Genomic DNA, 27,185 nt, shown 5'->3' with positions numbered 1-27,185 from the left:
CAGTTGAGCTGAGTTTCTTCCTTCTTTCTTCCTACTAGAATTCCCCTCAATCCCAATCCCATACAGGCCTGTTCCTAGGCCTCCACATACATTGCTCCAAACCAGCCATTCGAAGGTGGCAAAGGATGACTCGGATCCAACTTGCCTGATGATCTTCCACCCGTGATCTGCTTCTGTATGAAGCCTCCCTCAGCAGTGCAGACAAAATGAACAAACCTGCATTGCTCTTATTAAGACTCAGGCCAGAAACTCCGAGGTGTTTTGTGATGTTAGCTTGGACCCTCAGTTTTACATTTGATTTTGGCTTGGGAGAAAACGAAACTAAAACTCGAATGCTCCGAGGAAGAAAAGCTGTCTTCAGTCACATGACATAAACTGTCAATCAACCCCAATCAAGCTCCACTCAGCAATCCCAGGGAACACATCAAAACCACAGAACACTGCAGTGGTTCGGATTAAAAATAAACATGGTCACAATTATACTGCTTCAGTAACACTAAAGGACACCAGTCACAGTCAACACAGTGTCGACATAACATCCTGCAGAGAAACATGATTAAAATACATTTCTTAAAGGCATAGTATCATCACACTCCACAGCTGGAATTTTATCGCCACACCCGCCCTGCAATCGGGGCGGGCGAGGCTTGCAGAACGGGGTTCTACGTTGGCCTCGGGCCGGATTTTACGAGCCTCGCCCGAGCGAGGTCGTAAAATCCCAGCACACATCTGTGGAATTGCAATTGAATGCTTCAATACAGCCGGCTTCTAGGCTACATCATTTCCTTTTCTTTTCTGATCCAAATTATCCCACCTTTCTCCTGAAAAACTGTGAATCTCTAGCTGCTTTACAGATCCATTGATGCCATTTACAGTCCCATAAGGCATCCAGGTGGTCGGTATTCACCAATGGGCCTTGACAATGTCTTTCATCAGCATTTGACCATTGTTAAAAGCTCATGGAAATCATACCAGAGTTTGATTCTGTCCACAGCACAAGGCCCAAACGACGTAACCTTTCGACAGAAACTTTTTACTTTATTTATTCTTTCATGAAATGTGGGTGTCAGTGGCGAGGGCCACCATTTATTGCCAATCCCTAATTGCCCTCGTGAAGATGGTGGTAAGCCGCCATTTTGAACCGCTGCAGTGAACGTGGCCTAGTCCATCATGCAAAACCAGCCTCCCATCCATTGACTTTGTCTATACTTCCCGCTGCCTCGGAAAAGCAGCCAGCATTATCAAGGACCCCACGCACCCCGGACATTCTTTCTTCCATCTTCTTCCATCGGGAAAAAGATACAAAAGTCCGAGATCACGGACCAACTGACTCAAGAACAGCTTCTTCCCTGCTGTCATCAGACTTTTGTATGAATTCCCCCATATATTAAACTGATCTTTCCCTACACCCTAGCTATGACTGTAATACTTTATTCTGCACCCTCTCCTTTCCTTTGCCCCTATGTACTTTATGAATGGTATGTTTTGTCTGTATAGCACGTAAGAAACAATACTTTTCACTGTACCCCAACATGTGACAATAATAAATCAATTCAAATCAAACCACTTCACTTTATGATGAAATGAAAGTTATTAATGAGACAGAAGAAAGTCGTTGAAGGACACCATCGACAGGAACTCCTGTCTGGGAATGAAATCATTGACCTCCATCAATCATGTTCCTTTGTGTTAGGTATGACTACAATCAATGGAGAGTTCCCCGCTCCCACCCGATTCGTATTGACTTCCGTTTTACTAGGACTCTTTGATGCTGTCTTGGTGTCAGGGGCAGTTACTCTCACGTCATCCCTTGAGTTCAGCTCTTTTGCCGAGATTTGGGCCAAACTCAACAGAGCCATTAGGTGGTACGTTTGTGTTTTTAACCAGTTGTGAACTCACAACAGATGTGCCAATCCTGATGTTCTCCGAGTGATCTACTTTCGGTGAATGCAGGAGCATTGACGTACCCCCAGTTCCCAAGGTTGGTCAGAAAAGGGAAGCCTTGGTGAGAACGTCTGCAATCACATAGCGTGCCAACAACAATAGTGGGCCAGACAAAAAGGTGCTGAAGCACGTAAAGCTGGCGTCTGAGGAGCTGTGTCTCAGTAAGGGATCAATGTTTTCAGGAGAACTAGCATTGGAAAAACATCTAAATAGACTGCAAATCAAAATTAATCAAGTAGTCATTGAACTAACTATTAATGAGAAAAAGCAAGCAATTGAAGCACAGGTCAGCCATGTTCACGCAGGGCCGAGCAGTGTCATGGCTTATTCCCATTCCAATGTTCATGTGCGCCTGGTACACCCAATCAGTCATTTATATCTTGTTAACAAAACAAATAGCTGCCTCTGTCGCAAGAACAAATCAAATTTCTCTTGTTGCTCATTTAGCTTTTGAGGAGAGATGGTGGCTTCGCAGTAAAGTCACTGGACGGGGAATCAGAAGCCCTGACTAATGGGACACGGGTTCAAATTCCACTGCAGCAGCTGGTGGAATTTAAATTGAATTAACAAAATCTGGAATATAAACGCTAGTGTCAATGAAGGTGACCATGACATCGACTGTCTAGAGAAAAAAAAATCTGTTTCACTAATGTCCTTTAAAGAAGGAAATCTGCTGTCCTTACCCAGTCTCACCTACATGCGACTCCCAGTAAACTTAACCTTCCCTCAGCTCAATGGACAACAAAATGCTTGCTAGGACAGCCACATCCCATGAAAGGATAACAAAAAAAAATTAGATTGGCTGCTCTTCAGACTCATTTGGGAAATTGAGAAACTGCTACAAAATGAGAATGGAGAAAGCAACCCATCAGATTTGGGGGGTCGGGGTCGGGGGGGGGGGAGTGAGGTGGTGGCGTCAGGGGGTGAATATGCAGACTAATATTAAAATCATGGGGAAAAACAACTAACCACTGAAGCAAAGCTGCACCTTCCCTATTAACAGCACTGAAAGCATACATATATTTAGCTAATCAGGTTCTCCATGCCAACTCATTCTTGCATATGGTCACAGATGCCATTGCCAAAGGGAACGTCATGCAAATGGCCATTCATCACAAGACTGGAATTTGTTCGCAGGCTATTCTGTTGCAGAGGAATATCAAAGCCATGCCCAGTCATGTTCTTAATTGTGGTCTTGATAACATGGGTCACTGGAGAGCAGGAACCCTGGTTAATTGTTCCTCTCCTCGAGCCCAAGGCCATTGAAGCCAACTGGAGTATGCCCATCACAGGCCTGCCTAAACCACAGGGTGTGGATATATAATGTGAGACCTTCTCTGTCTGTAGGTTGACTGGCTTGGAACTGAGCCACTGAATAAGCTCGATATATTGGAGTGTACGAACATGTTAAAATTAAAAAGAATCGCCTCGAATTTAACCTCTTCATGATGGGTTTGAAGAGATCAGGTGGTTAAAGCCTAAAAAAAAATGAATCCCACTCAATTTGTGAATGGGTATGATATAATCGGGATTATAGAGACATGACTGCATCGTGACGAAGGGTATTCAGTATTTAGGGAGGACAGATAAAAAGGAAAAGGCGGTGGAGTTGCATTTCTGGTTAAAGAGGAAATTGACACAATAGTGAGGAAAGATATTAGCTGCCACGATGAGGAATTCGTGTGGGTAGAGCTGAGAAAAACTAAGGGGCAAAAAACATTAGTGAGGGTTGCATATAGACCCCCAAACAGTGGTAGTGATGTTGGGAATGGCAGTTTACATCCCACACGATGCGGATGTGAAGTTCGCGCTGGATGAAATATACACCACTACGAATAACCTTGAGCCGAAACATCCCGAGGCCTTGTTCATCGTGGCCAGGAACTCCAATCAGGCCAAGCTCAAGAGCGAACTATCAAGTTATCACCAACACGTCTCCTGCCCCACCAGAGGCCCAAACATCCTAGATCACTGCTATACAAATATCAAACTTGACTAGCACTCGATCGCCCGCCCACACTTTGGCAAATCAGACCACAGGGCTGTGCTCCTGCTCTCGGCTTACAAGCAAAAACTGAAGCGTGAGAATCCATCAAAGAGAGTCATGCAATGTTGGTCTGAGGAATTGGATGATCTCCTACTGGGCTGCTTGAAGTCAGTGGACTGGTCAGTATTTAAAAGCTCTGTGACCAGCCTGAACGAGTATACCACTACAGTAACTAACTTCATGAGTAAGTGTATAGAAGACTGTGTGCCTAAGAAGCAAATCCGTGAATTCCCCAACCAGAAACCATGGATGAACAGGGATATCCACTGCTTGCTGAGGCGTTCAAGTCAGGCGACACTGATCTATATAAGAAAGCCAGATACGATCTAAGGAAATCCATCAAAGATGCCAAAAGACAATCCCGGACCAAGCTAAAGTTCCAGGCTAGCCACACCTAACCCCGCTGACTGTGGCAAGGTCGGCAAGACCCAAGAGGCTACAATCGCCAGCTCCAACGCCCCCCTCCCTGATGAGCTCAATGCATTCTATGCCCATTTTGAGCAAGAGGTCAGTGAGAGCATGCGCTTCACCCTGGAAGCCCTGGATGAATCTGTATCTGGGGTCACCATTGCAGGTGTCAGAGCAGCTTTCTTGAAGGTCAACCCACAGAAAGAAACTGGCCCGGATGGGGTACCCGGACGTGCACTCAGATCCTGCGCGGATCAGCTGGCGGAGATATTCATAGACATCCTCAACCTCTCTTTACAACAATCTGAGGTCCCTATCTGCTTCAAGAAGACAACCATCATCCCGGTACCTAAGAAAAACCAAGCAGCGTGCCTTAATGACTATCGACCGGTGGCTCTGACATCCATCATTATGAAGTGCTTCGAAAAGTTAGTCATGGCACGAATCAATTCCAGCCTCCCGGACTACCTAGATCCACTACAGTTTGCCTACTGCCGCAACAGGTCCACAACAGACGCCAATTTGCTGGCCCTGCACTCAACCCTGGAACACCTAGATAACAAGGACACCTATGTCAGACTCCTATTTATTGACTACAGCTCAGCCTTCAACACTATTATTCCCACAAAACTCATCTCCAAACTCCGTGGCCTGGGTCTCAGCACCTGCCTCTGTGACTGAATCCTTAACTTCCTAACTCAGAGACCACAATCAATAAGGATCCACGATCATCCTCAACACTGGTGCCCCACAAGACTGTGTTCTCAGCCCTCAGGTTCTCAGGTGTATATTCATTATACACCTCTGACTATGCGGCCAAATTCCCCTCCAATTCAATTTTCAAGTTTGCTGACGACACCACTGTAGTGGGTCGGATCTCAAACAATGACAAGACAGAGTACAGGAATGAGATAGAGAATCTGGTGAACTGGTGTGGCAACAATAATCTCTCCCTCAATGTCAGCAAAATGAAGGAGATTGTCATCGACTTCAGGAAGCGTAAAGGAGAACATGCCCCTGTCTACATCAATGGGGACAAAGTAGAAAGGGTCGAGAGCTTCAAGTTTTTAGGTGTCCAGATCACCAACAACCTGTCCTGGTCCCCCCATGCCGACACTATAGTTAAGAAATCCCACCAATGCCTCTACTTTCTCAGAAGACGAAGGAAATTTGGCATGTCAGCTACGACTCTCACCAACTTTTACAGATGCATCATAGAAATAATTCTTTCTGATTGTATCACAGCTTGGTATGGCTCCTGCTCTGCCCAAGACCGCAAGGAACTACAAAAAGTCATGAATGTAGCCCAATCCATCATGCAAACCATCCATTGACTCTGTCTACACTTCTCGCTGCCTCAGCGAAGCAGCCAACCCCACGCACCCCGGACATTCTCTCTTCCACCTTCTTCCTTCGGGAAGTCACGTACATAAGAACATAAGAACTAGGAGCAGGAGTAGGCCATCTGGCCCCTCGAGCCTGCTCCACCATTCAATAAGATCATGGCTGATCTTTTCGTGGACTCAGCTCCACTTACCCACCAGCTCACCATAACCCTTAATTCCTTTACTGTTCAAAAATGTATCTATCCTTGCCTTAAAAATATTCAATGAGTAGCCTCAACTGCTTCACTGGGCAGGGAATTCCACAGATTCACAACCCTTTGTGTGAAGAAGTTGCCCCTCAACTCAGTCCTAAATCTGCTTCCCCTTATGTTGAGGCTATGCCCACTAGTTCTAGTTTCACCCGCCGGTGGAAACAACTTCCCTGCTTCTATCTTATTATTCCCTTCGTAATCTTATATGTTTCTATAAGATCTCCCCACATTCTTCTGAATTCCATTGAATATAGCCCCAGTCTACTCAGTCCCACCTCATAAGCCAACCCTCTCAACCCCGGAATCAACCTCGTGAATCTCCTCTGCACCCCGCCCAGTGCCAGTATATCCTTTCTAAAGTAAGGAAATCAAAAGAGTACACAGGTGTGGCCTCATCAGCACCTTATGCAGCTGCAACATAATCTCGCTGTTTTTAAACTCCAATTTTCTAGCAATGAAGGACAAAATTCCATTTGCCTTCTTAATTACCTGCTGCACCTGCAAACCAACTCCTTGAGATTCCTGCACAAGGACACCCAGGTCCCTCCGCACAGCAGCATGCTGCAATTTGTTACCATTTAAATAATAGTCTATTTTGCTGTTATTCCTACCAAAATGGCCTATAATTACCCGCCTTTCGTCTGCTTCCTGTTTTAAACAGTGGCGTCACACTGCTGTTTTCCAATCTGCAGGAACCACCCCAGAGTCCAGTGAATTTTGGTAAGCTACCACTCGTGCATTTGCTATTTCTCCCACCATCTCTTTTAGTACCCTGGGATGCATTCCATCAGGACCAGGAGACTTGTCTACCTTTAGCCCCATTAGCTTGCCCAACACGACCTCTTTCGTGATAATGATAGTTTCTTGGTTCTCACCTGCCATAGCCTTCCTGTCATCAATTTTTGGTATGTTATTTGTGTCTTCCACTGTGAAGACCAACACAAAATACCTGTTCAATGCCTCAGCCATTTTCTCATTTCCAGTTATTACATCCCCCTTCTCATCCTCTAAAGGACCAATGTTTATGTACCAACCGACTCAAGAACAGCTTCTTCCCTGCTGCTGTCAGACTTTTGAATGGTCTTATCTTGATTAAGTTAATCTTTCTCTGCACCCTAGCTATAACTATAACACTACATTCTGCACTCTCTCCTTTCCTTCTGTATGAACGGTATGTTTTGTCTGTATAGCACGCAAGAAATAATACTTTTCACTGTATGTTAATACATGACAATTATCAATCAAATCAAATAAAATCAGGCATTAAAAAGGAAATTAGAGACACATGCGATAAAGGAACATCTGTAATCATGGGTGACTTGAATCTGCATACAGATTGGGCAAATCAAATTAGTCACAATACATTGGAGGAGTAAAGTGTATACAGGATGGTTTTCTGGGCCAATATGTTGAAGAACCAACTCGAGAACAGGCCATCCTAGACTGGGTATTGTGTAATGAGAAAGGAATTATTGGTGATCGAGTTTGCGACTGCTCCTGGGGAAAAATGACCATGATATTTTAGGTGGGATCATAACACAATGTTCTTCTTCCCTGTTCTATGCTCTATGGAGATCAATCCCAGTTCCACTAGTTTCCTCCACGTTGCATTCCTGATATAATTCTAGTAAATCTCTGCATTTGTGCAAAGGCCAAGTTGTACAGTCGCGCACATCAATTCAACATTAAATGATGCCTAACCTGAAGGATTAATAAATGTAATGCAATTGCTGGAAGTTTACCAAGTGATAGTTGATCAATGTAAAACACACTACAGGATAAAAATTGTATCTTTAATACACTCAGCATTCTAACGCAATAGGAGTCAGTTAATGCAACACAGCGTGATTCAAACATACTGTCAGAATCTCAAACCCTGTGCAACTTCCTAAGTTATGTTGTATCTCTTTCAAGCTCAGGAGTAGCTTGCATTATCAGTAAGCCGCCTTCTTTTCGGGTTTAACCCCAATAAACCTAACAACTGAAGAGCAAAGCACCAATTCCAAGATTAATGTTAAGTCTGACAAATCCTGGAAACATTAATATCTGTTTTCTCAATCCAACATTGAGAACACAGCTGCTCTGTTTGATTTGATAGAGCAACATTCTGTCCAGGCAGCAGCAACGTAAAATACATTTTCAGATAACTGCGTCATACACGAAGGTCTTAACCTGGGGCGAGGAAGATGCCGAGATACAGTTAATGATCCATGTCAACCAGGCGGCATGTAGCACAGTGGTTAGCATTGCTGCCTCACAGCGCCAGGGAGCCGGGTTCAATTCTAGCCTCGGGTGACTGTCTGTGTGGAGTTTGCACGTCCTCCCAGTGTCTGCGTGGGTTTCCTCCGGGTGTCGTGCTTTCCTCCCACAGTCCAAAGTTGTGCGGGTTACAAAGAACAATACAACACAGGAACAGACCCTTCGGCCCTCCAAGCCTGCACCGATCATGTGTTCCTAACTAGACCATCCGTTTGTATCCCTCTATTAGGTTGATTGGCCATGCTAAATTGCCCCTTATTATCAGGGGGATTAGGATTGTAAATACATGGGGTTACGGGGATGGGACCTGGGTGGGATTGTGGTCGGTGCAGGTTCGACGGGCCAAGTGACCTCCTTCTGCATTGTCGATTCCATGATACTACAACCATTGCAGAAACTAATTGGTGATCCTTCATCATTTAAGAGTTTTGTATTTGCTTGTAACGGTCTTTTGCTGAGCAAACTTCTCAGATTGCAAATGATGTTTCGTTTTTGATTCAAAAAGTGCTTGCTTCGAATTCAAGATATCTTTGAACTCTCTGGAGTTCAGGTTAATGGTGGGGGCAATTACCTTGAGCCACATACGACAGGATTTTTCGGATGGTTTGGTTTTCTTCCCTGCCTCCAACTAACATTTGGCGGGGCAATGACTGTCCCATCTAGGTGGGAATTCTTGCCCTTGAGAGCAGCTAGCCAATCAAATGACCAGCAGCTCAATAGTCCCTGAAGCACTAGGTTTGAGTGGTGGCCACAACTGGGGCTACAGCCAATCCCAGAGGTGGTTATGGAAGCGAGACTGAAGGTAAGCCTTGGGGTATCAGCGAGATCTAGCTTGCAAGCTCAAGTGATCATAGTGAGGTGATTGAATCATAAAATCCCTACAGTAAAGGAGGAGGCTATTCAGCCCATTGCGTCTGCACCGATCACAATCCCACCCAACCCTATTCCCGTACCCCGCACATTTACCCTGCTAATCCCCCTGACACTCAGGTCAATTTAGCATGGCCAATCAACCTAACCTGCACATCTTTGGACTGTGGGAGGAAACCGGAGCACCCGGAGGAAACCCACGTAGACATGGGTGAAAGAACAAACTCCACACCCCAGGCCAGAATTGAACCTGGGTCCCTAGCACTGTGAGGCAGCAATGCTAGCCACTATGCCACCTTTTTGGGTTTGAGATGCTGAGTAGGTGGAGGGGCATGGGGATGGGTGGCATAGAGGAGGGTTAAAGGGAGACATGGCCTGGGTGGGGTGGGTGTCTCCAGTTGGCACAGGAGACTCAAAGGAACAAAGGAGGTACCGCCACACCTGCATCTAACACTAGTTCTCGCAGCAAACGCTTCTGGGCTATCTCCTTGGATTGGGCCCCTTCTGCCATGTATAAAATAGCAATAGGAGGTTGGATAATATCCTTAAGTAGTTAATGATTGGCCACTTGAAAGTCTGTGGGCGGGCCACCAAACATGTCCACTCCTCTTAAAATGGGAGGCAGATTGGGGGTGGCAAGTAGTTGGCAGACAGGCCACACATTACATTTTACACCCCCCCCCCCCCCCCGCAACCCACCACTTCCTTCAAATCTACTGTGGGGAGCTGTAAAATTATACTCATTAGCTTCTGAGAGGATCTGGATAGGTAGATGCTGAGTGGCTATTTCCCCTGACTAGAGAGACGAGAAGTGGGGAGTATACCCTCAGGATAGGAGATAAGCCAGTTGAGACCAAAATCAGTCGAAATTTCTTCACTGAGGTTGTGAATCTTTGGAATTCCCTACCCCAGAGAGCTGTGGGTATTTAGTGGTGGAGTACAGGCAAGGCCACGATTGATAGGTTTTTGGACTCAAAGCGAATCATCAGTAATGGGAATTAAGTGGGAAAGTAAAGTTTTGGCTGAAGATCAGTCAGGATTTGGTTGAATGGCAGAGCAGCCTCGAGGGTCCACATGGCCTATGCTCCCATGTTTAACGTTCTTAACTATTTTGACCTGAATTCAAGACAATATAAGAACCAAGAATTTCAAAGCTTTACTATCGCGAGGATCCTCTGGTTCCGTTGAAAGTCAATGAACTTTTGATTGGCCCATCGCATCCCTTGCAGTTGATCTGGAATATCCCAGTCTTTATCTTGGACTTTTGATGAATAGTAACAATAATATTTTTAATTGGCCAATGATTCCACTGGCACTTCGAACAGCACAATATTACGTTCAGCAACTCTAGTCTGCACAAATTCCTGGAGTTTCATCATATAACATTCTCAATTCAACTTGCCCATCCAATCCAACACCCAATTTTTCCTCATCTCCAATATTTTTTCGTTACAGAGTGAAAAAAATACAGTTCATTTTTAATGTCCTTACAATGTTTCTTCCCCAGTTGTTCACAGAATGGTCCTGGAGCACTGGCTGGGGCCCTTTAAAGACTAAAATCGTGGAATAAACTTGTTTGCCATACCTAAATATTGCAGCGCTCAAAAGTGCCATTATATTCTGCTGTCTGCCTTGGGTTTTGAATTTACCACATATTTTCATATGGCATTAGAATCACAGATCATCATTGTGATGAGATCTGAAACCATTTTTAAAAATTATCAAGTTGTCCACAAATCAGTATAATGTGCTTGTTCTTCATTAACGAGTTGGTGCTGTCTCAGTATGAGACTAGCATAAAATGTCTGCAGATTCCATCATGTGGATACAAGGGGCTGGGTTTTTCCATTGAAGTAAATAATTAGGAGGCAGTTTTGACTTAGAGTCATGAACCCATTCCTGATGCCAGCATGCTGTGTAGCGCAGTTTTCACAAGGTTGGGGTTCTAATGACCGTAGAGACAGGTCTACTGTCCAATTAGTGGCCGGGGAGTGGGGGACAGTAAAGCAGGTGGGACACTAGGGAAGGGGGCCTTATTGTGGCCATCGGTAGCCATTGCTGTGGGTGCCATGCATAGTGTTAAAAATATGGGGAGATCTTCTTGTCTGCAGTAGCCAGGGCAAATAGAATTGGAAGCCCAGGATAGGATATGAGAAACCAAAAGAGAAAACACTGGAAAATCTCAGCAGGTCAAGCAGTCATCCGGACTCGAAATGTCAGCTCTTTTCTCTCCTTACAGATGCTGCCAGACCTGCTGAGATTATCCAGCGTTTTCTCTTTTGGTTTCAGATTCCAGCATCCGCAGTAATTTATCCGCAGCTTTTATATAGGATATGAGAAAGTCAGTTAACAAAATTTCATTACTGCTCAGGACCTTTCCGTCCAAACTTCCATTTCTCTGCATGAAAAGGAACTGTTTCAGAGCGGTGATCACTGTCCCTGTCAGATTGGAACTGGGTGAGCTTCACCCGTGAAAATCCCACGAGGTTGGAAGACAAACTCTTAACAAACCCTCTGATGACCTCCAGTCACCTGATGATTGTGGCGGGTGCCTTCACTTTCCCATCCGCACCCGCGCTCTTCCTCCTCCCATCCGCAGGAAAACCGTCAACATCGGAAACTAAGGTGGTAGTCCAACATGCAAGCCCCTGGCGCCATTTTCTTTGGCTAGCCCAGCTCCATTCCATCCTGATTTGGGACTGGAAAATTCCAGCCAGGGGCTTCCAATATATACCGGGAAGGAGGGAGGCCCCCAATGACCAAAGAACGAGGAACGTGGAAGGCATGAGGATCTCAACTGGAGAGACTTATTAATATTTTGACACTCTAACTCCTGCCAGCAACAACCAAACACACTGCCTGGCCAGCAGACAGAAGAGGACACTAGCGGCAGAAGGCAGCAGCTGGGGACCCTTGGGCTTTGGCTTGGTTTCCAATGTTCTTTCACTGAACATTTACAATGGGGAGTCAGCAGCTCCTGCCTCAGTTCAGCTGGGAATCTCACAGGTCAGGCATTTTCCCACCGTTTTTGGTAAATTTATATTGCACTGTTGCTGATGACAAAAGACTGTGAGTTTGTTGCGATGGTTAAGATCCTGCCTGCCTTTTGTGGCAGCCTCACCCGTGGCCTGAATTATAAATGGCGGAATGAAGGTGGGGTGGTTCCGATCCTACTCCTTTAAACACCCCCAACGTGTGTTCGATTCTCCAATCCTCTCCTGCCAGTTGGGGGGGGTGGGTGGGGGAGGGGTTGTGATGGGGGCCTGGGTCTTTTTCCCTTCTTCGTTTTCTCTTCTGCTCATCAAGGCCTTGCATTTCTAAAGCGCCCTTTATGTGTTAAACTTATAGCCTGCAGCAACTGTCTGGGTTATCACGTGAAGATCGTATTCTCCCCAGCTGATGTCCCAAGCTGAAAAACACTTCCTGTAGAGTTAACTGAATAGTAATTGGGTGCAAGAGGGACCATGTCAGCATTTAAATTCTGAATATTTAATAATCATGTTAATTGTAGGACTGGATTTAATGGCCACGGCTGTGGACCCCTCCACTGTCTGGAATGCCAAGGTGGCTTTTGCTACCAAATAAACCTGTTGGACTTTAACCTGGTGTTGTTAAACTTCTTACTGTGTTTACCCGAGTCCAACGCCGGCATCTCCACATCATGGAATGCCAAGGCCAGCTCTGCCAGGCCATTGCCAACAGCCGCAATGGATTTCAATGGCAATCAGGCAGTTAAATGCCTGCTGTTGGGGCTGCTTCCACCCCTTTTAAGGTGAAGATGCCACCTCTAAAGAGTGACTGGCTAATGGGAGGGCCAGCAGCTATTCAGTCCCAGCAGTGCCACGGGGCAGGGTGGTCACCGCTTGGGATTACAGCCAAGGCTGGATCAAGGCACACTGGAGTGCAGGTCAGTTTGTGGAGCTCGCCCGAATCAATCAGTCAGGCAGGCCTTAGCCAGGGGATGGGTGGTGAGTCCAATCCGATCAGAAGGATCCCACCAAGCCTGCAGGCAGCCAACACCCCTCCCCTCGAACACACACACATGCACACACACACGCACACACTCACAGATACACACACCTCTGTTAGACTACCCATAGTGGCAGATGAGGCCCTTATCTGGCCATTAATTGGCCTCTTATGAGCCTCAATTGGGCTACGAACAGTAAGACCGCTTCAACCTCCCCTGCCCTGACTTAACCCAGCTCTCATGGGTGGGGGAGGAGGAGTCAAGAAGGCAATGGTACTCCACCCTGCACCTTCCCTCCTGATTCCACAGCCTACTCTCACAGCATCCCAGGCTGCTCCCGAGCAGGGGGATGGGGGGAATTAAATTGCATCCATAGTGTGTTGGACGTGCTGAACTTAGCCAACTCAACAGGAGTCAAAAGTGGCATGTTCCTAGTCTGTCTTGCTCAGGTAATAATTGTATGAACCAGCTCATCAGTGACAACAACCTCTTGCAATATTGGTAACTCAGCACGTTATTTCGAAGATGGATGGTTTGGATTCTTTTTTAAATGTAATTACCAAGTGGGTGATCCTACAACATCATTACACGTACCTGCATTAGCATTTCACTCTCCCACTCCTGACTGCTTCAAAAATAGGTGTTATGGTGGCCCTCAGGCCGAGAGCATTGGTAAATCTGCACTCATCTCCAGCAAATGTTCCAATCCCATTTGGGCTGCAACAAGATGAAGTGTTGGGTCAGATGACAATTGTGGGTTAGCATCGCAGGCAGAATCAGCCTGGGCTGTCAGTGAACATCTCCCTAAAAAAACACAGCAAGGATCTTGGAAAACACAATCAACTGCCCATTTCAAATAGAATCTTGGAATCATATAGCACAGGCAGCAACCATTCGTCCTGTTACACCTCTTGGAATGGGTGTGCAAGTTAGTCCCGTCTTATTTGGAGAGTAATGAATTGATAGGTGATAGTCAGCATGGTTTTGTGGCAGGTAGGTCGTGCCTTACTAACCTTATTGAGTTTTTTGAGAAAGTGACCAAGGAGGTGGATGGGGGCAAGGCAGTGGACGTGGTATATATGGATTTTAGTAAGGCGTTTGATAAGGTTCACCATGGTAGGCTTCTGCAGAAAATGCAGATGTATGGGATTGGGGGTGATCGAGGAAATTGGATCAGGAATTGGCTAGCGGATAGGAAACAGAGGGTGGTGGTTGATAGTAAATATTCATCATGGAGTGCGGTTACAAGTGGTGTACCTCAGGGATCTGTTTTGGGGCCACTGCTGTTTGTAATATTTATTAATGATCTGGATGAGGGTATAGTTGGGTGGATTAGCAAATTTGCTGATGACACCAAAGTCGGTGGTGTGGTAGACAGTGAGGAAGGGTGTCGTAGTTTGCAGGAAGACTTAGACAGGTTGCAAAGTTGGGCCGAGAGGTGGCGGATGGAGTTTAATGCGGAGAAGTGTGAGGTAATTCACTTTGGTAGGAATAACAGATGTGTTGAGTATAGGGCTAACGGGAGGACTTTGAATAGTGTGGAGGAGCAGAGGGATCTAGGTGTATGTGTGCATAGATCCCTGAAAGTTGGGAATCAAGTAGATAAGGTTGTTAAGAAGGCATATGGTGTCTTGGCGTTTATTGGTAGGGGGATTGAATTTAGGAGTCGTAGCGTTATGTTGCAACTGTACACAACTCTGGTGCGGCCGCACTTGGAGTACTGTGTGCAGTTCTGGTCCCCACATTACAGGAAGGATGTGGAGGCTTTGGAGAGGGTGCAGAGGAGGTTTACCAGGATGTTGCCTGGTATGGAGGGGAGATCCTATGAGGAGAGGCTGAGGGACTTGGGATTGTTTTCGCTGGAAAGGCGGCGGCTAAGAGGGGATCTTATTGAAACATATAAGATGATTAGAGGTTTAGATAGGGTGGATAGTGATAGCCTTTTTCCTCTGATGGAGAAATCCAGCACGAGGGGGCATGGCTTTAAATTGAGGGGGGGTAGTTATAGAACCGATGTCAGGGGTAGGTTCTTTACCCAGAGGGTGGTGAGGGATTGGAATGCCCTGCCAGCATCAGTAGTAAATGCGCCTAGTTTGGGGGCGTTTAAGAGATCCGTAGATAGGTTCATGGACGAAAAGAAATTGGTTTAGGTTGGAGGGTCACAGTTTTTTTTTAACTGGTCGGTGCAACATCGTGGGCCGAAGGGCCTGTTCTGCGCTGTAATGTTCTATGTTCTATGTTCTATGAAACCCCTTTTTAAATGTCACCTTGAACTCTGGTGATGTCAATTGGTGACAACTCTGAACTGGAAATCAAGCCGCACCTGATCCGTATCAAAACCGACCGACATAGACCGACCTGAACTGAACCAGCCACATGCAGGGTACTGGATTAATGTTTGGGACTCCTGTCACATCTTTTTAACACAGTTCAGAGCCAATATTTTGATAAAACATGATTGCAGTTCATCCTCACAAAAGGAGAATTTTCACAGAATAACACAATGGACAGCACGGTGGCACACTGGTTAGCACTGCTACCTCACAGCGCCAGGGACCCAGGTTCAATTCCAGCCTTGTCCACATTGTCTGTGTGGAGTTTGCACATTCTCCCCATGTCTGTGCGGGTTTCCTCTGGGTGCTCCGGTTTCCTCCCACAGAGTAAAAACGTGCAGGTTAGGTGGCTTGGCCGTGCTAAATTGCCCTTTAATGTCCATATTGTGTGGGTAGGAGGATTAACAGGATAAATGTGTGGAATTAAGGGTATGGGGGGGGGGGGGGGGGGTTGGACCTGGGTAAGATGTTCTGTCAGAGTCAGTGCAGGCTTGATGGGCCGAATGGTCTCCTTCTGCACCAACCACACACGCACACCCACACCCAAACAGCACACACCCGCACCATATGACAGAACTCACACACACCCAACTCAGAACACACCCACATCATACCCACACACACTGCACCCACCACATGACACAGAACACACACACACTTTCTGGTAATCCCCAAGCAGAAATCAATTCTTTGAGGCTGATAGGAGCAGTTGGTGCCTCCTGCCATCACTAAGCAGAGGTCTCTCTACAATGCCACCTAGCTATCCCTCTGTGGTGGTAGCCAGCCAAGCCACAAAGCAGGAAGAGCATCTGGGGAAACAAGAAATTGAAAAGGTGAAGATGTCCTGGGCAGTCGTCATCAATTCTCAGGATATTCTTGCCCCAATCCAAACACCCCCGGAAAATCCAAAAGGGTTTTTAACCCTCGGTACTGGGTGCAGATAAGCAAGCCATATTCACATCAGTTTCCTGCACCAAGGTTCCACTACAACAAGAAAAGTATTTTAACCTGCCACATCACACAACTCTACTTGAAAAATAAGTACTGTTGAAGAAGAGACGTGCTCATAACATCTACTGACAGAATTTAATCAAAATAAGAAAACATTGGCGCTTGGCAGTGCGCTGAGTACTGAAAACAGGAGAAGCTAACCCTTGTAGTACTAATCTTCAGTGTCTATTCTATAGTCCTGCTATAAATCATGCTTGAAACCTAAACTATATTTTATACTAAATGTGCAGCTTTACTCCCAGACTTGTGCAGTCAAGTCAGTACATGCAAAGTAACTTGAACTCAAGCCAATGATCTCAGTCTAAACCATCTGTAGTGGCTCTGTCACAAGAGGCAATTTCATTGAATCTCCTACTATCCTTCTCTTGGCCGTCACCAATTCATCTCATCTCCTCAGGAAAGGTTGTAGAAATCTCCAATCTCCCAATCTGCATTAACCTGGGCTATTGAGACAGTGGCTGGAGAAGATTTAGTTTTTTTTAACATCTTATGATGGTGTAAAAGTGATTTAAGTTCAGTAAAGTGCTTCAAAGTGCATTCACTGTTATGTCAGCAAACATGGCCAATTTGGACACATTAAGATTTCCTAAGCAACAATGAGGAAATATTAAAATGGATCTATTTTGGTGGTATTGATTGAAGGCAAAATATTAAATTATCCAAAGCAAGAGACGTTCATTCAGTCCTTCAATCTTTTTATGGCTCCTGTTCTGGCCAAAACCGCAAGAAACTACAAAGGGATGTGAACATAGCCCATTCCGCCACACAAACCAGCCTCCCATCCAACTGACTCCGTCTACACTTTCCACTGCCTTGGGAAAGTAACCAGCATAATCAAGAACCCCACGCACCCTGGACATAATCTCTTCCACCTTCTTCCGTCCAGTAAATATACAAAAGTCTGAGGTCATGTACCAACTGACTCAAGAACACATTCTTCCCAGCTGCCATCAGACTTTTGAATGGACCTACCATATATTAAGTTGATCTTTCTCTCCACCCGACCTGTAACTGCAACACTATATTCTGTACTCTCTCCTTTCCTTCTCCCCTATGTATTGTATGAATGGTATGCTTTGTCTGTATACCCCACATGAAGCAATACTTTTCACTGTATCCCAATACATGCGACAATAATAAATCAAATAAAAAAAACGCTTTCCCCGAAGTCGATGAATGATCATTCTATAATACAATCGCATGCTGATCTTTAATCACCATTTTAGGGAATACCAAGTTCCTGCCCTGATGTAATTGCAACAAAAAAAATGTTAAAGAGAACTCACCTGCTCTTCTTTCAATAGTGCTATGGTGTCTCTCACAACTTGCACAGGCAGACATGCCATCCTATTTGAAAGACAGCAACTATGACAATGTAGCACTCCCTGATCCTGCACTGAGGTGTTAATCTAGCTTAATGCTCATAATTTCTCAAGTGAAGTTGAACTGAACTGACAGTTGCAGGAATTGACTGTTTGTTGTGACACCCTGCCCGCAACAACACAAAACGGTGCGGCAAACATGCAAATTAAAAAATAGGCGGACTCAAGCATAAAATTGTACTCCCCTACCTCAGAGGTACATAGAAACATAGAAGATAGGAGCAGGAGAAGGCCATTTGGCCCTTCGAGCCTGCTCCACCATTCATCACGATCATAGCTGATCGTCCAACTCAATAGCCAAATCCTGCTTTCTCCCCATAATCTTTGATCTCATTCGCCCAAAAAGTCAACCACATTGCTTTGGGTCTGGAGTCATGTAGGCCAGACCGGGTGAGAACGGCAGATTTCTTTCCCTAAAAGACGCGAATGAACCAAGTGGTAGGATTCGAACCTGGGTCCCCAGAGCATTACCCTTGGTCTCTAGATTACTAGTCCAGTGACAATACCACTGTGCCACCCGTTTTACAACTGTAGCATCACTAAAATCAGTACCTGCAGCAAAATAAAACACTGCTGTGTTTCTTATTTCAAAGAATGTGTTCCTTGGATTTCATAGAACTTGAGTTTGAAATGACATTGATAGTCATCTCAATGCTCCAATGTGTTACAACCTTGTAGCACAGTCCTGACAGTGTTGTCCCCTATATATTAATTCAGCTGTGCAGTGTCACTCACAATAGCATAGCACCATCAGTGGTGTAACATTGCTACAAGCAAAACAGCTGAGATTCCAGCACATTTCACAGTTCACATCCATCTGAGTCAGTGTTCTGGCACAGAGTGACACCCCTTCAAGTCTACGCCAAACCTACCCGATCTATAAATTCACAACAGAAGGGCACGCAATGATGGTAGTTCTCGCTTCAGATTTTTTTAAAATCAAAATAACAGTGCTGCCTCAGGAGGGCTTCGTCTACCAACTCAATTCTTCCTTAATGTGCATACCAAAATATTTCAAACACAGAAAATGCTGGAAAATCTCAGCAGCTCTGACAGCATCTGTAGAGGGCCTGGATGACCCTTTGTCAGTGCTCTAACAGACCTCTGACGAAGGGTCATCCAGACTCGAAACATTGGCTCTATACTCTCTTCACAGGAGCTGTCAGACCTGCTGGGATTTTCCAGCATTTTCTGTTTTTGTTTCAGATTCCAGCATCCGCAGTATTTTGCTTTCATAAAAATATTTCCAAACTCGATCTTTAAAACTATCACGGAAGATAAAAGAGGGGAAGATCTAACATAACCACTGTTGATTTTCATTTTACATCGAAGCACCCTCATCCTTGTCAGCTGCCAGCAGTCACATATCCTTTTTATTCTACCCCATCTCCCATAAACGATTTCTGGTGCTTCCCTTGATACGTCAGAAGGAAATGTTTCCAGTTAGATTTTGGTTACGTTCATCCAGACAATGATTTGCAACAACAGATAATTTTTTAAAAATAAATGAGGAAGCCCAAGGGCTAATACAATACAGTCTTATAATTTCAGTCTATCAGGAGACTTTCAAATTCTCTGAGAACATCTCAGCTCACTGGCTGGCTCTGCCTCAGTTGAGGTAGTGATGACATAAGCAGCAGTCGGGTGGTTTGCAATTTCAGGAGATGCGATAGTGCAGGCATCTGCTCCAGTTCTCACTGAAACACCAGGGGACCCTTCCTTTGAAGTAACTGGCCCAACTGAACTTGGCACTATTGGAGGAACGCTGGTAGGTGCTGCTGGATCAGCCTGCTCTTCTTGTATTGTGTTAGTTTTTCTTTTTTATGATTTCTCTCTTCAAAGAACAAAGAAAAGTACAGCACAGGAACAGGCCCTTTGGTCCTGTAAACCTGCACCGACCATGCTGCCCGTGAACCAAATCCCCCTACCCTTCCAGGGACCATATCCCTCTATTCACATCCTATTCACGCATTTGTCCAGACACCCCTGAAAAGTCACTATTGTATTTGCTTCCACTACCTCCCACAGCAGTGAATTCCAGGCACCCATCACCCTCTGTGTAAAAAAAATAGTCTCGTACTTTAAACCTCGTCCCTCGCACCTTAAACCTATGCCCCCTAGTAATTGACTCTTCCACCCTGGGAAGAAGCTTCTTCCTCATGTGGTCGACATGTTTCCTTACTTCTCTTCCTTGGAAGTCAACAGGACAGGACACGGGGCTTGATTTTGTTATGATATTCCCAGGGACTCAGACTGGAACAACGTTAAAGTTCCGGATGAATATTAAGTCATTTATCTCGAAGGACATATCACCATTAACAGAATCGTATTAACTCTTTTGTGCACTCTATTTTGCCTCTACCTTCCCTGCTAAATTGGGAAACACCAGGTCAAGTCTGGTCTGGAAACACCTCTCAATCAGCAGTTCTACGGGAGACGAAAACTTCTGGCAGGCTATACATAGCAAAGGTTTGCTGTAGTTTTTCAACTGTTGTGGATGACATTGTTTTTCTCATTTCATGAATATCACTTGGAATGGGCATCAACAATAATTAAGAACATTGTGCACTTAGAAGAATCTGGGAAATCCACTTGCAACCATGCCCAAGGTTGGCCAGGCCACTCATACAGGTGCAAGTTGTGCCGAATTCATTTTGAAAGACCTCGGGGTATTTTCTCAACACTTCTTGTAAACTGTCATCAGTTACACTGAAGATCTCTAGCCAATTCAGTTTTATTTGTCATAACCAATCTCGTCCCATGAGACTAGGCCACCGGCCTTTCGTGACGACGATGGGTAGTTGAGCGATCTGGTGCTGACTAATCACTGGCGCAGATATGGTTCCCAAAGTTTTTAGGGTTTCCCCCATATATGCAGCCAATTTAGCTGTCGTATTACTTAACTTTAAGGGTTGAACTCCACCTTGAAGGTATTTAAATGTCTACTCCCTATGATGGTAGGAGAAGCATCGGTAACTACTTCCATACTTAATGGCCACCCGTTTACCAGGGCTACTATTGCGATAGGAGACAATTTGCTCACCTTGACATTATCAATTAATAAATCTCAGATTCCTCTTCCGAATCACATTCTAGATTATCCACTGGAGTCCAAGCATTTTTTTGTTTAAGCCAGATGTATTCTGTTTGGCTCGGCACTTAAGTCAGGTGTGGCCGCTCTAATTGCCACCTAAATAGATCGAATCCCAGAATTTACATTTTTCCTAGGATGACCTCCCCCACACCTATAGCATTCATCAGAATTTCTGGGTTGTTGACCCATTTTTTTTCTGCCCCCTGCCTTGTTCAGTGAGTTTCAGCTCTGTCTCTTCTGCGCACTCAAAACTAGCACCCCGATTTGCAAAGGTTTTGCACCATTGCAATTCACCTGACCTGCCTGCATTCACTCTAACTTGAGAGTACCTCTCTCTGCACTCACAATTGCCAGAGCTATTTTCATGGCCTTCTCTAGGGAAATCTTATTCTGTGCCAGCAGTTTTCTTCTGCATGTTTAATTATTCATGCCGCAAACTATTCTGTCTCACAGCATATCACTCAACAATGATCCAAATTTGCATGGCTCCACTATATGCTTACTGTTTATGTCATAATTGTCTCCCCTGGGCCTCTTATAGCAGAGTTAAACACACAAAGCTACATGATGATAAATGATCTGGGGTTATAATGAATCTTCACCAATGTTACAAGCTGGTTAAAAGTATTCGGAGCTACTGAGAATGTTAAGTTTCTAATGAGATTATAAATCTGGGGTCCACATATTTTAAGCAGAATAACTTTTTGCTTATCCTTTCCTGCAAGTTCATTAGGGGTTTAAAAAAAAGGGCGGCAAGGACAATTTGGGCCGAAGGGCCTGTTTCCATGCTGTAAACCTCTATGACTCTATTACTGGCGAATAAATAACGAAGTCTTTCAATGTACTGAACCCAGTGTTCACTGAACCCAGTGTTCAGCTTCTGAGTCAAAAGGATCGATTTCTCTAAGAGCGGCATTATATTTCTTACTGTTGCTGCAGAGATTTTCTTTTTAAACACTGAAGGCAAGGCCTCAGTCCTGCCTCCGCCCACTACCAATTCCAGGAGCTGGCGACTGTAGTCCCGATTTATCTCGTTGCCAATGTAATAGCCGCAAGGCACAACAACATCTCGGCAGAGAAAAATCAGCAAAATTGTTCATTTGAATAAAACTACATAAAGGGGAGGACGATAATGAATGCCATTATTATCGACTCCTTGGGTGCCGACTGAGCAGAAGCCCATTGTCGGACCCATGCTTAACCACTGCTCTGCCCGCTTGGATCCGCACGCAACCACCGCTCCACTTCAAAAATCAACATTTTATCAATAAATAATATTTTGAGCATAAAGGCTTCATGAGGTATCCATTTCTGACTCTCTGCTTCTTCAAGCAAATTCTTATGCATGTCACACAGTATATGGTAGCCAAACCCAACAGATTAAAGGATTCTACCAGTTTCAAGATTTGTTTTTCAAAGACTGACACATGTAGCTTTTCTACCCCCTACAAGGGCTTGCCATCATGGTGCAATAACAGAATTCCAGCTGGGCACAACTGCTTGGGATAAAGGAAATGTTCTTTTTATGTGCACTTGAACTATAGCAAACAGCTTGTCGTACAGTTACAAAACCTGCCCTTCCAAATCGACTTGTTATTTGAGAAAGTATTTTCAGCCACAGTCACACGGGGCTAATAAACTGAAGGCAGTGTTTATCTGCATTTAAAGGAATTAAATTAACCAATAATTCCCACTGAAACAAAGTAAAATTGCAAACTGGAGATTGAACTCCTGAAAGTTGGAATTTCCTGGGCGGGACTGTTATTAGTGCAGGCTCGATGGGCTGAATGGCCTCCTTCCGCACTGTAGGGATTCTATGATCAGATAATCTTAATTAAGAGTAGCAGCTCAAATATAGAATTTAGGTGAACTATTATTGGTTGCACGCTTGCACATCAGGTTCAAAAGACATGGGGCCACAGGACAGAGTTGCCCTTGAAAGCCTCCAAAAAGCATGGGAAAATTCAATCATAAGGGTGACCAACACAATAAAAATCACCCCCGATGTGGAGCTGACAAAACCTGGGAGGAGCTATTGCTCCAATCACAAGCTGTTTCTCTCCCATGTTTGCCGAGCCTATCAGCAGCAAACACGGCAGAGAAACAACCTGTGATTGGAGTACCAGCAGGAAAGTGAATGGTGCTGCGCATGGATGGCACGGTGGCACAGTGGCTAGCACTGCTACCTCACAGCTCCAGGGACCCGGGTTCGATTCCTGCCTTGGGTAACTGTCTGTGCGGAGTCTGCACATTTTCCCCGTGTCTGCGTGGGTCGCCTCTGGATGCTCCCACAGTCCAAAGATGTGTGGGTTAGGTGGATTGGCAATGCTAAATTGCCCTTTAGTATCAAGGGGACTAGCAGGGGAAATTTGTGGGGTTACAAGGATAGGACCTGCATGGGATTGTTGTCAGTGCAGGCTTGATGGGCCGAATGGCCTCCTTCTGCACTGTAGGCATTCTATGATCCTTCTATGATTCTATGAGCTTGAATATCAAAGCAGCAGTGGCATCCCAGCCCCTTCACCTGACCCACTGGGAAACACTAAGCTCCCCCAGCAACACAAAAAGAGGGTACAGGGGAGGGAGGGCGGGTGTGGGTCGTGCAGCACCATATCAGCATTAAAAGTAAAGCCACTCACACACTACTGAAACACAGGCAGTAATCAGGCAGATCTAGATTGCCCAATTGTGCTGGTTAGAGTTAGAGGGTGTGGGGGCTCGCTGGGTTTTGGTCTCATCAGCAGTTGGACCACCCCTCTCATCTGTGCGGCTGGTGTGGTCTGCCTATCACTGAGGTCAGGAGTTGTTGGACTCCAGTCACACATCTGACAGCAACATCTCTCTCGAGCTGCTGCCACCACGCCAATGTACACCGTCTAAACATCGGTCAATCACCCTCTTTCCTTCACTTTATATACATATATTAAAAAATATTGGCAACTTAAAGTCGATCTTAATTTGTTCCCCCTCATTTGAATTGAGGACGAGAAGGTTTTTTTTGCAAAATATTAATACCTATAATCAAGTGGGGAGCTTATGTGTGGGAGTGATGTCCTAATAAGTTGAGTTTGTGTTGATGCCACCCCAGCTCCTGAATGTTTGTAGCTTACTTAGTTTTACTTAATTTCTCCCAAATTTCAACTCACGTTTTATGAAGAAAATATATATATATATTAAAGGCCTCATTCATCACCTCCCTATGTTGTCATAAAATCCAAGAAATGTGGGTTGATCCACTCCAGGTCAATGCCAAGAGAATGAAGACAAAATTAGACTCCTGGTCTAGTTTTTTTTTAAAAATGCATTGACATGTTTGTGTAATTGCAAATGCTTAAAAAAAAATCACTTCAGAAATAGAATATGGGAGATTTCTTCATAATAAATGAACAAAAACATCTTGTTTATAGATGCAATGTTAAAAGATATTATTAAGTTTAATTATACAGTCTTTGTTATTTGTGCTACTTGCCTAAAAAAGATGAAAAGAAAAATCAACATAAATATTGAAAATCATGTTACAACATGACTGCAACACCTGATAAAGCAGAGATGAGAATTAAAAAGGAACACCTTAAAACCAAAAAGTAGCTCTTGAGATAATCTCAAAAGCCCTCAAAAAAATATTTTGACCTCTGTTGTCAGGTAGTGGGAGCAACACCAGGAGTAATTTAAGGTGTTGAATACACATAACAAATAAGAAACATATTGCACAGCACCGAAAGTGTATTAGTTTGGGTCCAATTTTACTTACAATGAATCAATATCAATGTACAAATCAAGTACATCCTGAACTGGGGTAGAGTTGCTGAACTGTGATGCTGTATTTGATGAGCTCAGTGTGGATGCAGCATGGCTGCCTTGTTTTATTTTCACGGAACAATGTCGGGGTGGGGGGGGGGGGGAGAAACTCATCTTTTTCTGTTATCCATTTGAAAGAGAGAGCAAAGGGTATTTGTGAACTTGTCACTTACGGCATGCAAACATGAGATCACAAGAAATGAAAAAAGGTTTGAATTTTGCTCGAATACAGAGTACAGATGCAACGATGAAATGGCACAGCACTCCAGTTAAGCTGCATCGAGTCACTATTTTGTGTTTTTCTGGTTGCTTGCCACCCTGCAGATAATAATGAGGGCAGAAACAAGGATCATCTCAATGCTGTGGTTGGGTTTCTGAGTCAAAATATAAATCTTACATGGATGTATACATATATAGACCTACAAAGATGTATACATTTGTATACACATATGCACATATAAACAGAGTAGATATGTACACATGTGCAGATATAAATGTGCATATACATTAGTACACAGAAACATGCATGCATTTGCATTTGCATTTACATTTGTACACAGAAGCATGCATATATACATTTTTACACAGAAACATTCATATGTTTGCATATACATCTATAATACAAAGATGCGTAAAGCCACATTAACATGTGAAAGCATATAAAAATGTATATATACACACACATGCACATATATGCTTACACACATATATATATACCCATGTATGGAAGCACACATGCGCATAGACATTTACACCTAACACAAACCCATGCATCCACAGGAAAACATATACTCACATTTACATTTATACCATGTTTACATGCACATTTCCAGACATTTGGAGACATGTCAGAGATATGTATGTGCCCATAAATAAAAATGCATGTGTGTAAATACATATACACATGTACACGCATGCACAAACACATTAATAAGTATATGCGTGTACTGATAAAATATGTAATACATATTGCATTATGTACATATCCAAGCATTGCACAAACTGACAAGATAACGATAAACATATATTTAGTTTAAGAATCACAGGCCAATATATTACGTGCGAAGAAGATCGAAACGGACGATGTAAATATTAAAGGCATGTTTTGATGCACGGTACGTGGTCTGAATGATACCATAGACATGCTCCTAAGACACCTCTCATCTTTCTATGAATATATATTCAATGTATATGCAACTTGCATTTTTTTAAAAATCAGCCCCTGTTCTTCAATCTCAGTAGAGAAAAGCAGGAAAGAATACAAATCCCAGGTTATGGAGAAAAATAATCTAAACACAGGGAGACGCTGCTGATATTTAACCTCAATCTTTTTTGTTCTGTAGAAAGCTCACTGGGTCCCTCTACGTTTTAACTAACATTCTCAGCCCAGATGATTTAAACGCGTAACTTTTTAAATAAATAAAAAGAAACAGTTGATAGCTCTGACTGTGATAAAACATGACTTTACTCAAACTGCTTCACCGACTTGTTTTTTTTTGCCATCTCCTCTCTCTCTCTCTCTTCCTGTGCGCTTTCGGATTCTGTATGTATATATAACTGGAACTGTGAATTGCAAACAGACGCACAGATTAAAATGCCCAAAGTCAAATCGTTTCATAGTATCACCGTGCAGCCTTGTTCTTTTATCTGTTCCGTGAGCTGATACTGTGCCATTCGCCGACACTGTAGCCGAAGCCGCAGCACAACAAACAACGCCACTGGATCCAGCCAGCTCCAGGTTACACTGAAATCACCACTGCTGCTGTTCCCATATCATTTAAACATCTCCCCAGACTGACCTCAAACCTGACACCCCACATTTTGCACAGTGAAAACTTCATTCATTGATGATCTTGCTTTCTTAATGAGTCAATTCATGGCACAGATGTATATTTCCCTGTTAACACGTGGTAGAAATTACTATATATTATATATCACCACTATGCCTCCTACCTGTTCCCAGAGGTCTGCAGTTTCTCTCCTTCCAAAGGGAAGATTTGCTCTCTCCTTTTATTATTTCTCCCTTAGTTGGTTAATGTTCCTGTTGCCATGGTTTTGCTTTTTTTTTGCAGAATATAGATTTTTTTTCACATCTTGCCTCCTCCAGAACCTGCCTGCCTCTGTGTGTGTCTCTTTCTCTCTCTCTCTCTGTATATTGCTGGTATCCTCCTGTCTCTTGTCTCTCTGGATACTGAAGATTGTTGTGGAGGAAATCACTTCTGGGCTGCTGACGTCACGTCAGTCACAGCAACAACTAAAAAAAACCCAGCAACCAAAAAAAATTAATGAGAAAGTGAAGAGAGAGGGCGGCCAACTGCACCAGCACCCGGAGTTCCTCACATTCCTTGCTCGCTGCCAGGTGTCTCTGCTTTCATTCCATGTCGGTGCCGCACACACACACACAAAGCTGTGTCCCTTCCTGGCATTGCTTCCACTTGACATGTCAACGTGGAGGGGTGGGACAGCAGCAAA

The 27,185-nt window shown here is 44.3% G+C and overlaps 1 protein-coding gene across 1 annotated transcript in view; it reads right to left on the bottom strand.

The window, feature by feature from the left end:
* The window catches only part of fam135b (family with sequence similarity 135 member B), a 411,827-nt gene extending 384,959 nt beyond the window's left edge, over positions 1-26,868 (bottom strand). Inside the window, exon 1 of the mRNA XM_078217023.1 lies at positions 26,667-26,868. The gene's annotated coding sequence lies outside the window, so the exon portion shown is untranslated. The remainder of the gene's footprint in view (positions 1-26,666) is intronic.
* Positions 26,869-27,185: the final 317 nt, after the last annotated feature.

This window comes from Mustelus asterias, chromosome 7 (assembly GCF_964213995.1).
Source record: "Mustelus asterias chromosome 7, sMusAst1.hap1.1, whole genome shotgun sequence".
In the NCBI taxonomy this organism is placed as follows: domain Eukaryota; kingdom Metazoa; phylum Chordata; class Chondrichthyes; order Carcharhiniformes; family Triakidae; genus Mustelus; species Mustelus asterias.
This window is presented reverse-complemented; position numbering and strand designations above follow the sequence as displayed.